The sequence below is a fragment of the Bubalus kerabau genome, chromosome 15 (assembly GCF_029407905.1).
Source record: "Bubalus kerabau isolate K-KA32 ecotype Philippines breed swamp buffalo chromosome 15, PCC_UOA_SB_1v2, whole genome shotgun sequence".
NCBI classification, from domain to species: Eukaryota; Metazoa; Chordata; class Mammalia; order Artiodactyla; family Bovidae; genus Bubalus; species Bubalus kerabau.
In genome coordinates this window covers 80,699,756-80,716,718 of record NC_073638.1, presented here as the reverse complement: position 1 = coordinate 80,716,718, position 16,963 = coordinate 80,699,756, and positions in this window count along the sequence as shown.

The following is a 16,963-nucleotide window of genomic DNA, read 5'->3' as shown; positions in this document are numbered from 1 at the left end:
ATGATTTTTAAACAAAACACCCCCAAAATATCCATTAAATATATGTACCACATCTTTTTTATTCATTCATCTATTTATGGACAATTAGGTTGATTCCATAACTAGGCTATGTAAATTCCATAACTTCTTTGAACTTTAGGGTACATATGTCTTTTCAAATAAGTGTTTTTGTTTTCTTAGGATAGATACCCAGGAGTGGAATTGCTAGACTATATGGTAGTCCCATTTTTAATCTTTTGAGAAACCTCCAATTATTTATCATAGTGGTTGCTTTAATTTCCATCCCATGCACATGCAAAAAGGGTTACCTTTTCTTCACATTTCGCCAACACTTATTATTCCTTGTCTTTTTAAATTTTCCATCCTAACAGGTGTGAGGTGATATTTCACAGAGGTTTTACACAACCGTAAAAAAAAAAAAAAGATGAAAATTTGCCATTTGTATCAACATGGATGGTGGACCTGTAAAAGACAATGCTTAACGAGATAAATTAGATAGAAAAAGACTAATATTGTATATTTCCTCACACACACACACACACACACATATATATATATACACACATATACATATATAAATATATTGCAAAAAGGCAAACAGCTGTCTGAAGAGGCCTTACAAATAGCTGAGAAAATAAGGGAACAAAAAAGCAAAGGAGAAACAGAAAGATATAAGCATCTGAATGCAGAGTTACAAAGAATAGCAAGGAGAAATAAGAAAGCCTTTCTCAGCAATCAATGCAAAGAAAGAGAGGAAAACAATGGAATGGAAAAGACTAGAGATCTCTTCAAGAAAATTAGAGATACCAAGGGAACATTTCATGCAAAGATGGGCTTGATAAAGGACAGAAATGGTATGGACCTAACAGAAGCAGAAGATATAAGAAGAGATGCCAAGAATACACAGAAGAACTGTACACAAAAGATCTTCACAGCCCAGATAATCACGATGGTGTGATCACTCACCTAGAGCCAGAAATCCTGGAATGTGAAGTCAAATGGGCCATAGGAAGCATACTACAAACAAAGCAAGTGGAGGTGATGGAATTCCAGTTGAGCTATTTCAAATCCTAAAAGATGATGCTGTGAAAGTGCAGCACTCAATATGTCAGCAAATTTGGAAAACTCAGCAGTGGCCACAGGACTGGAAAAGGTCAGTTTTCATTCCAATCCCAAAGGTAGGCAATGCCAAAGAATGCTCAAACTAGTGCACAATTGCACTCATCTCACACACTCGTAAAGTAATGCTCAAAATTATCGAAGCCAGGCTTCAACAATACGTAAACAGCGAACTTCCAGATGTTCAAGCTGGCTTTAGAAAAAGCAGAGGAACCAGCGATCAAATTGCCAACATCCGTTGGATCGTCAAAAAATTAAAAGAGTTCTAGAAATACATCTCTTTCTGCTTTATTGACTATGACAAAGCCTTTGACTGTGTGGGTCACAATAAGCTGTGGAAAATTCTGAAAGAGATGGGAATACCACACCCCTAACCTGCCTGTATGCATGTCAGGAAGCAACAGTTAGAACTGGGCATGGAAAAACAGAATGTTCCAAATAGGAAAATGAGTATGTCAAGACTGTATATTGTTACCCTGCTTATTTAACTTATATGCAGAGTACATCATGAGAAATGCTGGGCTGGATGAAGCACACTGGAATCAAGAGTGCCAGGAGAAATATCAGTAACCTCAAATATGCAGATGACACCACCCTTATGGCAGAAAGTGAAGAGGAACTGAAGAGCCTCTTGATGAAGGTGAAAGAGGAGAGTGTAAAAGTTTGCTTAAAGCTCAACATTCAAAAACTCATGGCTTCTGGTCCCATCACTTCATGGGAAATAGACGGGGAAACAGTGGAAACAGTGACTGAATTTATTTTAATTTTAATTTTTTTTTTGTGGGGGGGGGCTCCAAAATCACTGCATATGATTATTGCAACCATGAAATTAAAAGACGCTTATTCTTTGGAAGGAAAGTTATGACCAAGCTAGACAGCATTTTAAAAAACAGAGACATTACTTTGCCAACAAGGGTCCCTTCAGTCAAGGTTATGGTTTTTCTAGTGGTCATGTACGAGTGTGAAAATTGGACTATAAAGAAAGCTGAGTTCTTAAGAATTGATGGTTTTGAACTGTGGTTTTGGAGAAGACTCTTGAGAGCCCCTTGGACTGCAAGGAGTTTAAGCCAGTCCGTCCTAAAGATCAGTCCTGGGTATACTTTGGAAGGACTGATATTGAGCTGAAACTCCAATACTTTGGCCACCTGATGTGAAGAGCTGACTCATTTGAAAAGACCCTGATGCTGGGAAAGATTGAGGGCAGGAGGAGAAGGGGACAACAGAGGTAATGAGATGGTTGGATGGCATCACTGACTCAATGGACATGAATTTGGGTGAACTCTGTGAGTTGGTGATGGACAGGGAGGCCTGGCGTGCTGCGGTTCATGGGGTCACAAAGAGTCAGGCACAACTGAGCGACTGAACTGAACTGACGTGTGTGTGTGTGTGTGTGTGTGTGTATAATTTTACCCCATTCCATCAAAAGCTCTTTCAAGCTTGAAATGCATTAGAGATAAGTCCAAGGGTCTGTGTTACTATAAACAGGCTCTGTGGACCGCTCAGTTTGTCAGAGTTGAACACAAATAGATCTTTAGTTCCTGAGATACACATGGCTCCTTGTATCAAGGCCATTCCCAAAAGTGGTGTGTATAGCCAAGGCTTTCATTCCCTTTATGAGGTTAAACATAAAACCCCACATCATTATTGTACCAACTCCTATTGATGGAAGCTAAAGGTGCAAACAATGACATTTTAATAGTCCAATTCCACTGACCAGCAGAAAAATAAAATATATATTAGTTCCGTTCAGTTCAGTCGCTCAGCCATGTCCGACTCTTTGCGACCCCATGAGCCACAGCATGCCAGGCCTCCCTGTCCATAACTAACTCCCTCAGTCCATCCAAACTCATGTCCATCGAGTCAGTTAAATATATATTAGTTCAGTTCAATTCAGGCACTCCATCATGTCCAACTCTTTGCGACCCCATAAACCTCAGCACACCAGGCCTCACTGTCCACACCAACTCCAGGAGTTTACTCATTGAGGCGGTGATGCCATCCAACCATCTCATCCGCTGTCCTCCCCTTCTCCTCCTGCCTTCAAGCTTTCCTAGGATCAGGGTCTTTTCAAATGAGTCAGCTCTTTCCATCAGGTGGCCAATGTATTGGAGTTTCAGCTTCAACATCAGTCCTAATGAATATTCAGGACTGATTTCCTTTAGAATTGACTGTTCGGATCTCCTTGCAGTCCAAGGGACTCTCAAGAGTCTTCTCTAACACCATAATTCAAAATCATCAATACCTCGGTGCTCAGCTTTCTTTATAATTCAAATTTCACATCCATATGTGACTGCTGGAAAAATCATAGCCTTGACTAGATGGACATTTTTTGGCAAAATAATGTCTGTTTTTTAATATGCTCTCTAGTTTGATCATAACTTTTCTCCCAAGGAGTAAGAGACTTTTAATTTAATGGCTGGAGTCATCATCTGCAGATATTTTGGAGCCCCTGAAAATAAAATCTGTCACTGATTGCACTGTTTCTCCATCTATTTGCCATGAAGTGATGAGACAGGATGCTATGATCTTAGTTTTCTGAATGTTGAGCTTTAAGCCAACACTTTCACCCTCCTCTTTCACTCTCCTCTTTCACCTTCATCAAGAGGCTCTTATTTCTTCTTCACTTTCTGCCATAAGGGTGGTGGTCATCTGCATATCTGAGGTTATTGATATTTCTCCTTGCAACCTTGATTCCAGCTTGTGCTTCATCTAGCCCAGCATTTCTCATGATGTGCTCTGCATATAAGTTAAGTAATAAGGATGACAATATATAGCCTTGACTTACTCTTTTTCCTATTTGGAACCAGTCCATTTTTACATGTCCAGTTCTAACTGTTGTTTCCTGATCTGCATACAGATTTCTCAAGAGGCAGGTCAGAGGGTGTGGTATTCCCATTTCTTTCAGATTTGTCCACAGTTCATTATGATCCAAACAGTCAAAATCTTTGGCATAGTAAATAAAGCAGGAATAGATGTTTTTCTGGAACTTTCTTGCTTTCTATGATGATCCAGCAGATGTTGACAATTTGATCTCTGGTTCCTCTGCCTTTTCTAAAACCAGCTTGAACCTCTGGAAGTTCATGGTTCACATATTATTGAAGGCTGACTTTGAGAATTTTGAGCATTACATTACTAGCATGTGAGATGCGTGCAATTGTGCAGTAGTTTGAGCATTCTTTGGCATTGCTTTTTTCTGGGATTGGAATGAAAACCGACCTTTTCCAGTCCTGTGGCCACTGCTGAGTTTTCCAAATTTGCTGGCATATTGATTGCACCACTCTCACAACATCATCTTTTAGAATTTGAAATAGCTCAACTGGAATTCCATCACCTCCACTTGCTTTGTTCATAGTGATGCTTCCTAAGGCCCACTTGACTTCACATGCAGAATGTCTGGCTCGAGGTGAGTTATCACACCATCATGGTTATCTGGGTCATGAAGACCTTTTTTGTACAGTTCTATGTATTCTTGTCAGCTTTTCTTAATATCTTCTGCTTCTGTTACGTCCATACCATTTCTGTCTTTTATTGAGCCCATCTTTACATGAAATATTCCCTTGGTATCTCTAATTTTCTTGAAGAAATCTCTAATCTTTCCCATTCTATTGTTTTCCTTTCTTTCTTTGCACTGATCGGTAAGGAAGGCTTTCTTATCTCTCCTGGCTATTCTTTGGAACTCTGCATTCAAATGGATACACCTTTCCTTTTCTCCTTTGCTTTTTGCTTCTCTTCCTTTCACAGCTTTTTGTAAGGCCTCCTCAGAGAGCCATTTTGCTTTTTTGCATTTCTCTTTCTTGGGGATGGTCTTGCTCCCTGTCTCCTGTACAATGCCACAAACCTCCGTCCATAGTTCATCAGGTTTTTTGTTTTTGTTTTTTTTTGTTTTTGTTTTTTTTTTTTTTTTTTTTTTTTTCCGTAAGGTTCTTCTAGCCAAAGCAATGGTTTTTTCCAGTAGTTATGTATGGATGTGAGAGTTAGGCCATAAGGAAGGCTGAGTGCCAAAGAACTGATGCCTTTGAACTGTGGTGTTGAAGAAGACTCTTGAGAGTCCCTTGGAATACAAATAAATCAAATCAGTCAGTCCTAAAGGAAATCAGTCCTGAATATTCATTGGAAGGATTGAAGCTGCAAATGAAGCTCCAATATTTTGCTCACATGATGTGAAAAGCCAACTCATGGGTAAAGAAAAACCCTGATGCTAGGAAAGATTGAAGGCAGGAGAAGAAGCTGATGACAGAGGATGAGATGGTTACATGGCACCACCAACTTGATGGACATGAGTTTGAGCAAACTCTGGGAGTTGTTGAAGGACAGGGAAGCCTGGGATGCAGCAGTCCTTGGGGTCGCAAAGAGTCAGACATGACTGAGTGACTGAACAAAACAACTAGGAACAATCCACAGACAGTTTTGAAGAGAGAATGTTAAGGGAAAATATGAGGGAATTCTAGTCTGAGGGGGATGAGGAGAAAGGAGGAAGAGGAGGGCCAAAAATCAGGTATTCAAGGCTGTCAGCTGCTCATCTGACCTCATCCAGTGACACCTGAGATTTGCTTGAGACAGGAGCTGACAATGCATATAGACTTATAACTGTATCATATTCCAGAGTGAATATACAAAACTAGCATAAAGCATCAATTACACAGTGCTGAATCATTGAAATGAGACTCCAATAAACGAGGAAAGAGACAGCACAGATAAACATCAGTGAGGTCCAAGACTTGGAGACACAGCTCTCAAGTTCCTTCCTCAGGGGCATAGGATGCTCTTTGTATTTTTAATCATGAATTACCAGATGACTACAAGACCTGGACTTAGGAAAGCCACATTAATGTCCAGGGAAGGCTAGGTGACCAAAATTAGGCTGCCTGACCAAGAGCAAGAGAAGAAACCAAGAAAACCTAATGTGAGATCAAGTTCATGTGTCTGATGCATGGAGAAGCCAAACAAACCAAAACATCGGATTTTGGAGCAGAGAAAAGTTTATTGCAGAGTCACTCAAGGAGACAGGTGGCTCATGCCCTAAAAAGCCCCAAGTTCCCTGAAGGGTTTGACCAAGCATTTTTAAAAGCCAGGTGTGGGAGGGGCGGGTCCCAGGGTAGGTTGCCCTGATCAGCTCATGCACTATTCTCCAACTGGCTGATGGGAGGGAGCAGGATGATGTTCCAGAGGTTAACTCTATCAGTTCTTAAGCTCCAGAAGGCCCTGGGGCTATGTGCTCATGGTCATCCAGTAGTTAACATCTTCTATTTGGTAGGGGCTTTTCCCATCTGTAAAACAAGTCAGGTAAAGCCCATCTGATACTGTTATCTATAAAAAGACACTTCTGGAGAGATGATGATATAGGGGAAGGCTGGTCCCTGGAAGGACACATAGGTTCCTGTTTGGGTACAATTACAGAAACTGGGTGCAAATCATCTATCAGTTTCATTTTTTGTTTGTTTGTTTAATAATTCTATTTATTTTTGGCTGTGAATCTTCATTGCTATGTGGGCTTTTATCTAGTTGCAGCAAGTGGGAGCTACTCTCTAGCTGTGGTAAGTGGGCTTCTCATTGTGGTGGCTTCTCATTTTCTGGCACCCAGGATCTAAAGCAGAGGCTCAAAAGTTGAGGTTCATGGGCTTAGTTGCTCCATGGGATGTGGTATCTTCCCAAGTCAGGGATTGAACCCATGTGTCCTGCACTAGCAGGTGGATTCTTAACCTCTGAGCCACCAGGCAAGCTGGTGGTTTGTTTGTTTGTTTTTTTGCTTGTTTGTTCTTATGACCAACATTAATAAACTAGCACAGACGGCACACCATGTCTCTCTCAGACCCTGGCACAGGAATATCTATGACTAGCTAGTTGACTTCATCCCAGGTTAGCCAGGATCAGCACCTTGGCTCTAGGTGTCCCTGAAATAAGCACAGAATTCTAACAAGTCAGCTGAGATTAATTTTGTACTCACATATGTAACCTGCACTTCCTCAGGCCATGAGGGGACAATTAAAAATGAAATGTTAAAACAATGATAGGAAATATCTTTTGGCTCCATCTCTATAACTCATCCCTACCTATCCCTATTCAAATATTTCCCTTTCAGCCCTGGATAGCCTTCAGAAGATCCCTGAAATCTTCTTGGTCACTGGCTGCAACTGAGCCTGGGACCTGCTTTTTCTCCTTGGGGTTGGACTTGGTTGCCACTAAGTACATCCAAAAGTATTAATACATCAAAATGATGGTTGACTAGTCTCTGTTGCTAGAGATAGAAGATTCTCTTTCCAGCCTCAATGATGATGTTCTCAGACACAAAAGGGAGAATCACTGCTTTCTTCCTGCCAGTTAAGTTAAAGCTGAATACTCTGGACCTTGGCTGCTAATGTGGGTGCTGACCACATATAAGCTCAGCACCACTGTTGTAAGTGGTTCTCTACTCAGATTAAAGGACTTCACTTGATGCACTTGCCAGCAGCTGAAATGGAAAGGATATTGAGTCAAGTTAGAACATAAATCACGCAGTGCCTATAATGTCTCTGTGAAGGCTTACTTGCAAGGTCTTCTCCTAAGTTGCTGCTGATGAACTCAAATTCACTAAAACTGCTGCTTCTCTGAAAGATTGATCTCTCTCTTTGAGAAAGTGTTTATCAGGGTGGACAATAACTAGGATTCAAAGGACAAGTTAGCAATTCAGCTCCTGACTTGAAAAACCACTGTAGTAAGCCCTTCTCCAATCACAACAAAAATAACACTTAGAAACTCATAAGTAACCAACCTGGCTTTTTGATTGAGCAATATACTGTCAAAATTAATTAAACAATGTCGAGAATTATTCCTATCTGTTCAGTTCAGTTCAGTCCCTCAGTTGTGTCTACCTCTTTGTGACCCCATGAACCACAACATGCCACGACTCCCTGTCCAACACCAACTCCCAAAGTTTGCACAAACTCATGTCCATTGAGTCTATGATGCCATCCAAACATCTCATCCTCTGTTGTCCCCTTCTCCTCTCATCTTCAAACTTTCCCAGCATCAGGCTCTTTTCCAATGAGTCAGCTCTTCCTATCAGGTGGACAAAGTTTTGGAGATTCAGCTTCAGCATCAGTCCTTCCAATGAACACCCAGAACTGATGTCCTTTAGGATGGACTGGTTGAGTCTCATTGCAGTCCAAGGGACTCTCAAGAGTCTTCTCCAACACCATTGTTCAAAAGCATCAACTCTTCGGGGCTCAGCTTTCTTTACAGTTCAATTCTCACATCCATGCATGACTACCTGAAAAACCATAGCCTTGACTAGACAGACCTTTGTTGGCAAAGTAATGTCTCTGCTTTTTAATATGCTGTCTAGGTTAGTCATAACTTTCCTTCCAATGAGTAAGTGTCTTTTAATTTCATGACTGCAATCACCATCTGCAGTGATTTTGGAGCCCAGAAAAATAAAATCTGTCACTGTTTCCACTGTTTCCCCATCTATTTGCCATGAAGTGATAGGACCGGATGCCATGATCTTAGTTTTTTGAATGTTGAGCTTTAAGTCAACTTTTTCCACTGTCCTCTTTCACTTTCATCAAGTGGCTTTTTAGTTCTTCTTCACTTTCTGCCATAAGGGTGGTGTCATCTACATATCTGAGGTTATTGATATTTCTCCCAGCAATCTTGATTCCAGCTTGTGCTTCCTCTAGCCCAGCATTTCTCATGATGTACTCTGCACATAAGTTAAATAAACAGGGTGTCAATATACAGTTTTGACATACTCATTTTCTTATTTGGAACCAGTGTGTTATTCCATGTCCAGTTCTAACTGTTGCTTCCTGACATGCATACAGGCAGGTTAGGGGTGCGGTATTCCCATCTCTTGTAGAATTTTCCACAGTTTATTGTGATCCACACAGTCAAAGGCTTTGGCACAGTCAATAAAACAGGAGTTGATTTTTTTTCTGGAACTCTCTTGCTTCCTTGATGATCCAGCAGATGTTGGCAACTTGATCTCTTGTTCCTCTGCCTTTTCTAAATCAACCTTGAACATCTGGAAGTTCACAGTTCGTGTACTGTTGAAGCCTTGCTTGGAGAATTTTTTTTTTTCCTTTTTTTTAAATTTTTGATCTGTTTCACACTTTGACTTGTTTGATGAACAGCTTCCCATGTTAAAAAAATCTGGAAAAAAAGATTCCCTGGACCAGCTGATTCCTAAACTGCTAACACCGTGTAGGTCTGCAGTTCACCTGGAATAGCTTTCATTGTCCTCCCTTCTGGCAGGGCTCCCTCGAGACACTGGAGAACACAAAACCATGGAGTTGCTTGGAGAATTTTGAGCATGACTTTGCTAGCATGTGAGATGAGTGCAATTGTGTGGTAGTTTGAACATTCTTTGGCATTGCCTGTCTTTGGGATTGGAATGAAAACTGACCTTTTCCAGTCCTGTGGCCACTGCTGAGTTTTCTAATTGTGGCATATTGAGTGCAGCACTTTGACAGCATCATCTTTTAGGATTTGAAGTAGCTCAACTGGATTTCCATCACATCCACAAGCTTTGTTCAAAGAAATGCTTCCTAAGGCCAACTTGACCTCGCATTCCTGGATGCCTGGCTCTAATTGAATGATCACACCATTGTAATTATCTGGTTCATGAAAATCTTTTTTGTATAGTTCTTCTCTGTTCTCTTGCCACCTCTTCTTAATATCTTCTGCTTCATTACATTTATATAAGAAAGACATTGGTGCACAGACAAATATATACATTCATGATTGTGTTTATATTAGACTCTCAATAGAGACCCAAGAGAGTAATAGAAGTTGTTACACAAATATTAGGTATTGACACGTGAGTAGAACTAGAGGTAGAAATGAAGTTTGAAATAAGCTGTATAGTATTTATTTTTGACCTATATGAATCCAATATCCTAAAAAAAAAATAAAGTCTGAACCACTTAAATTTTTTTAGTAAGTGTTCATTGTAGTTTATGAATGAAAATGTGAGGGACAGAATGCAAAAACTCTTTTTCAGAGGTCTTTGATCTTTAAGTGGTGATAGTTCTTGCATAGCTTTTAGGGTGCCTTTGAAACTGTACACAAAATATTGAATCTCTTTGCAAATGTATATATTTCTAGGGAACTTATGTGACATTTTCCAAAAGACCCCATGATCCAAAACAATGTGATGAATCATGGTTTTGAGGATTCATAATAATCTCCAGACTTATTCTTTTGAATATTAAGAAACTATATAACATGGTGGTTATGAATATGAGTTCTGGATACAAGAGAGCTGGAATCTTCACTCAACTGCTTCACTTAACTAGCTGTGCATCACTGGTTAATTTATTAAAACTTCCTAACCTTATTTTTCTTTATTTTCAATAGAAAGAAAATAGTAATAATCTCCAAATGGCATTGTGAGGGTTAAAATAATGCATATGAAAGTGTTAGTCATTCAGTGGTGTCCGACCCCTTGGACTGTCTGCCAGACTTCTCTGTCCATGGCATTCTCCAGGCAAGAATACTGGAGTGGGTAGCCAGTCCCTCTCCAGGGAATCTTCCCCATCCAAGGATCAAAACCAGATCTCTTGAATGACAGGAAGATTTTTTACTATTCAAGATACATAATAAGAATATTATTATTAAAATAATTGAGCTACATATTAGCATGGTGATTACTTAGCATGCTTTGGGATGGGTCAAAACATGCACTGTGTTTTGGACATATTGAATTTGAGATGCTTGCAGGATATCTAAAGAGACATCCAGTAGAAAGTTGGATTTAAGGGTCTGGAATGCTGGGAAAGGCCTCTGTTGTGTTATTAATTTTTGTTTCTGTCTATAATTAGTCCCTTGATTAGCTCATCTAATCTCATTGTCATATGGGTTTGACTCTCAAATTCATATATCCAGTAGAAGTCTTACTAAACACACACTCCACACAACTATTCAGCAAATAATATTGGATATTTTATAGGCATCTCAAAATGAATATGTCCCAAATCAAATGCTTGATCATCCCCTCTTAACCTGACCCATCTACAGCTTTCCACATATTGGGTTTCTCTGGTGGTTCAGATGGTAAAGAATCTGCCTGCAATGCAAGAGATCCAGGTTCAATTCCTGGGTCAAGAAGATACCCTGAAGAAGTGAATGGCTTACACACTCCAGTAATCTTTCCTGAAGAATTCCATGAAGCAAGGAGCCACATATTAATTAGCAATATTTTCATTTTTCTAGTTACTCAAGCCAAAGATGTTGAAGTCACCCTGATTTTCTTCCTTTTCTTCCACCCCACATAAAATCCACCCCATCCATCAGAACAAGACCAAGTTTCCCCTGCAGTCAGTTTCTCCCATCAGGAAACTTTCATAAACCTATTATCCCTCTCCATCAGAGGGTAGACAGACTGAAAACCACAATCACCAAAAACTAACCAATCTAATTATATAGACCACAGCCTTGCCAAACTCAATGAAACTATGAGCCATGCTGTGTAAGCCTACCCAAAATGGATGGGTCGTGGTGGAATGTTCTGATGAAATGTGGTCCACTAGACAAGGGAATGGCATACCATTTCAGTATTCTTCCATTGAGAAGCCCATGGACAGGATGAAAAGGCAAAAAGATAGGACACTGAAAGATGAACTCCACAGATCGGTTCAGTTCAGTTCAGTTCAGTCACTCAGTCGTGTCTGACTCTTTGCAACCCCATGAATCGCAGCATGCCAGGCCTCCCTGTCCATCACCAACTCCCAGAGTTCACTCAGACTCACGTCCATTGAGTCCGTGATGCCATCCAGCCATCTCATCCTCTGTCGTCCCCTTCTCCTCCTGCCCTCAATCCTTCCCAGCATCAGAGTCTTTCCCAATGAGTCAACACTTCGCATGAGGAGGACAAAGTACTGGAGTTTCAGCTTCAGTATCATTCCTTCCAAAGAATTCCCAGGGCTGATCTCCTTCAGAATGGACTGCTTGGATCTCCTTGCAGTCCAAGGGACTCTCAAGAGTCTTCTCCAACACCACAGTTCAAAAGCATCAATTCTTTGGTGCTCAGCTTTCTTCACAGTCCAACTCTCACATCCATACATGACAACTGGAAAAAGCATAGCCTTGACTACATGGACCTTTTTTGGCAAAGTAACGTCTATGCCTTTGAATATGCTATCTAGGTTGATCATAACTTTTCTTCCAAGGAGTAAGTGTCCTTTAATTTCATGGCTGTAGTCACCATGCAGTGATTTTGGAGCCCAGAAAAATAAAGTCTGACACTGTTTCCACTGTTTCCCCATCTATTTCCCATGAAGTGATGGGACCAGATGCCATGATCTTCATTTTCTGAATATTGAGTTTTAAGCCAACTTTTTCACTCTCCTCTTTCACTTTCATCAAGAGGCTTTTTAGTTCCTCTTCACTTTCTGCCATAAGGGTGGTGTCATCTGCATATCTGAGGTTATTGATATTTCTCCCAGCAACCTTGATTCCAGCTTGTGCTTCTTCCAGCCCAGCGCTTCTCATGGTATACTCTGCATAGAAGTTAAATAAGCAGGGTGACAATATACAGCCTTGACGTACTCCTTTTCCTATTTGGAATCAGTCTGTCGTTCCATGTCCAGTTCTAAGTGTTGATTCCTGACTTGCATACAAATTTCTCAAGAGACAGGTCAGGTGATCTGGTATTCCCATCTCTTGAAGAATTTTCCACAGTTTATTGTGATCCACACAGTCAAAGGCTTTGGCATAGTCAATAAAGCAGAAATATATGTTTTTCTGGAACTCTCTTGCTTTTTCAATGATCCAGCAGATGTTGGCAATTTGGTCTCTGGTTCCTTAGCCTTTGCTAAAACCAGCTTGAACTTCTGGAAGTTCACGTTTCACATATTGCTGAAGCCTGGCTTGGAGAATTTTGAGCATTACTTTAGTAGCACGGCGAGAGGAACTACCCCACGTCCGAGGCCAGGGGTGGCGGCTGGGAGGAGCTACTCCACATGCAAGGTTAGGGGCGGTGGCTAAAAGGAGCTACCCCATGCCCGAGGCCAGGGGCGGCAGCCAGGAGGAGCAACCCCACCTCCAAAAAGCGGTGGCTGCGCAGGCACAGGAGGGCCTAGAGGAGCTACTCCACATTCAAGGTCAGAAGGGGCGGCTGTGAGGAGATACCCCTCATGCAAGGTAAGGAGCAGTGGCTGTGCTTTGCTGAAGCAGCTGTGAAGAGATACCCCACGCCCAAGGTAAGAGAAACCCAAGTAAGATGGTAAGTGTTGCAAGAGGGCATCAGAGGGCAAACAAACTGAAACCATACTCACAGAAAACTAATCAATCTAATCACACTAGGACCACAGCCTTGTCTAACTCAATAAAACTAAGCCATGCCTGTGGGGCCACCCAAGACGGGAGGGTCATGGCGGAGAGGTCTGACAGAATGTGGTCCACTGGAGAAGGGAATGGCAAACCACTTCACTATTCTTGCCTTGAGAACCCCATGAACAGTATGAAAAGACAAAATGATAGGATACTGAAAGAGGAACTCCCCAGGTCAGTAGGTGCCCAATATGCTACTGGAGATCAGTGGAGAAATAACTCCAGAAAGAATGAAGGAATGGAGCAAAAGCAAAAACAATACCCAGTTGTGGATATGACTGGTGATAGAAGCAAGGTCCGATGCTGTAAAGAACAATATTGCATAGGAACCTGGAATGTCAGGTCCATGAATCAAGGCAAATTGAAAGGGGTCAAACAAGAGATGGCAAGAGTGAACATTGACATTCTAGGAATCAGCGAACTAAAATGGGCTGGTATGGGTGAATTTAACTTAGACGACCATTATATCTACTACTTCAGGCAGGAATCCCTCAGAAGAAATGGAGTAGCCATCATGGTCAACAAAAGAGTTTGAAATGCAGTACGTGGATGCAATCTCAAAAACGACAGAATAATCTCTGTTCATTTCCAAGGCAAACCATTCAATATCATAGTAATCCAAGTCTATGCCCTGAACAGTAATGCTGAAGAAGCTGAAGTTGAACGGTTCTATGAAGACTTACAAGACCTTTTACAACTAACACCCCAAAAAAGATGTCCTTTTCATTATAGGGGACTGGAATGCAAAAGTAGGAAGTCAAGAAACACCTGGAGTAACAGGCAAATTTGGCCTTGGAATACGGAATGAAGCAGGGCAAAGACTAATAGAGTTTTGCCAAGAAAATGCACTGGTCATAGCAAACACCCTCTTCCAACAACACAAGATAAGACTCTACACATGAACATCACCAGATGGTCAACACCGAAATCAGATTGATTATATTCTTTGCAGCCAAAAATGGAGAAGCTCTATACAGTCAAGAAAACAAGACCAGGAGCTGACTGTGGCTCAGACCATGAACTCCTTATTGCCAAATTCAGACTGAAATTGAAGAAAGTAGGGAAAACCACTAGACCATTCAGGTATGACCTAAATCAAATCCCTTATAATTATACAGTGGAAGTGGGAAATGGATTTAAGGGACTAGATGTGATAGATAGAGTGCCTGATGAACTATTGACGGAGGTTTGTGATAGTGTACAGGAGACAGGGATCAAGACCATCCCCATGGAAAAGAAATGCAAAAAAAGGAAAATGGCTGTCTGGGGAGGCGTTAAAATACCTGTGAAAGAAGAGAAGTGAAAAGCAAAGGAGAAAAGGAAAGATATAAACATCTGAATGCAGAGTTCCAAAGACTAGCAAGAAAGGATAAGAAAGCCTTCCTCAGAAATTAATGCAAAGAAATAGAGGAAAACAACAGAATGGGAACGACTAGAGATTTCTTCAAGAAAATTAGAGATACCAAAGGAACATTTCATGCAAAGATGGGCTAGACAAAGGACAGAATTGGTATGGACCTAACAGAAGCAGAAGATATTAAGAAGAGGTGGCAAGAATACATAGAAGAACTGTACAAAAAAGATCTTCATGACCCAGATAATCACGATGGTGTGATCACTGACCTAGAGCCAGACATCCTGGAATGTGAAGTCAAGTGGGCCTTAGAAAGCATCACTACATCAAAGCTAGTGGAGGTGATGGAATTCCAGTTGAGCTATTTCAAATCCTGAAAGATGATGCTGTGAAAGTGCTGCACTCAATATGCCAGCAAATTTGGAAAACTCATCAGTGGCCACAGGATTGGGAAAGGTCAGTTTTCATTCCAATCCCAAAGAAAGGCAATGCCAAAGAATGCTCAAACTACCCCTGGTCAGTAGGTACCAAATATGCTACTGGAGATCAGTGAAGAAATAACTCCAGAAAGAATGAAGAGATGAAGGCAAAGCAAAACCAACACCTAGTTTGTCAGGAGCTGTATTAGGCATTACTGACAAAATGGAGGCATGGCCCCAGCCCCCTCTCCTCATTCTGCAGGCACGGATCCCAGGATGAAGGAGTTAGGGCTTGTAATTCTGACTTGTCTTTTCGTCTTCTCAACTGAGTTGACTGAAAAGGAATATTAAGGTGCTTATTGGTCTTGAGAGGAGCAGGAGAAGGCACAAAGCCTTCTGCAACATTGCTCAGAAAATAATTCATAAAGTTAATCTTTGACGTTTGTTCAAGGACTTTTTACAAACGAGTGTTTCAGGATGGGCACATAGGCCGTAGCTTGAGGCCATGGGAGGGATTGATATCTGAAGCCTATTTGTGAGGAGAATGTTTATGGCAAAGGTGTGTACTGAATTTAGGGCTTAGAAATAATTAAAATAGTTAGAAGTTAAAGATTTAAGGAATGTTGTAAAGCTAGCATATTTTACTATAGCTTATGGAAGTTGGGAATTTTTAGAGACACTATAGCTAGACTCCTTTTTAAGAGAGACTGAGCTCAGGATGTTAAGGGCAAACAGGACTTAGGAAGGTAAGTAGTAAACTGAGGAATGTAACATGAGTTACAATGTAATCACAAGTTAACTATAGGACACATTAGAAGAGGTGGATAACAGATGATAAGGCTGATTCTGAGAGAATCACTGAAGCAGGAACTCTGTTTGAAGAGCAACAATGATTTATGGAGATAATAAATCCAGGAGATGGGGAACTGAAAATGTCAAACCTCTGGCCTAATGTTTCTGTAAAAGTATAAAAGAGAATCTTAAACTTGAAATAAACAGGCAGCATCAGGGTCCAGCCCCGGTTGGATCCAGGGATTCTCTCCGGATGACGGCGTTGGCCATTAAGGGATAGCAAAGGCTGAGAGATTTATTAGATGCTCAATAATAACTGGTTTATGCAGGAAATCAATAAAGTTCGTGACACCAAACTTGCTCTGACCACGGAGGCCGCAGGTGACCTCTCAAATAGCGGAAGGTGCCCCACCTTAGGCACCTTCTCAAGTGGGTCTTAGAAGCCCAGACAAATAAGTGGTCGCAGAGGACCCCCGCAGTCCAAATTATTTTGGCATGAAGGAAGAACAGAAGAGAAAAGGAGGAAAAGGAAACAAGAAAGAATGACACGGGGAGACCAAGCTTCAGTGAGCAAGGCCCATAGCTTTATTTTCAACAGGGGCTTTTATACTATAAGTTGCACATAGATGATAATAGGGGGTGTGAAATCATGCAAAGTCAGCAGTCTTTGATCCTTCTCAAAACCAGGGTTTCTTTTCTGCAAACTGATCGTATACAAATGGTTTAGGTGATTTACATCATCTTCTGGCCAGAAGGCCTATTAACATTTTATGACTCTGACAAAGGTTTGTCAACCATAAGACTTATTTTCTCTAAGAGTAATTATTTTAAAGTTTGGCGCCATCCTCCGAAGGTGTTAGATAAAGTTGCATTCCTATAGGGCAGAGGTGCAGTGGGTTTACAACAAAGGAAAGAATTTATTACCTTAAGGGTCTAAAGTCACTAACACCAAGGCCACTACTTATTTTTTCTA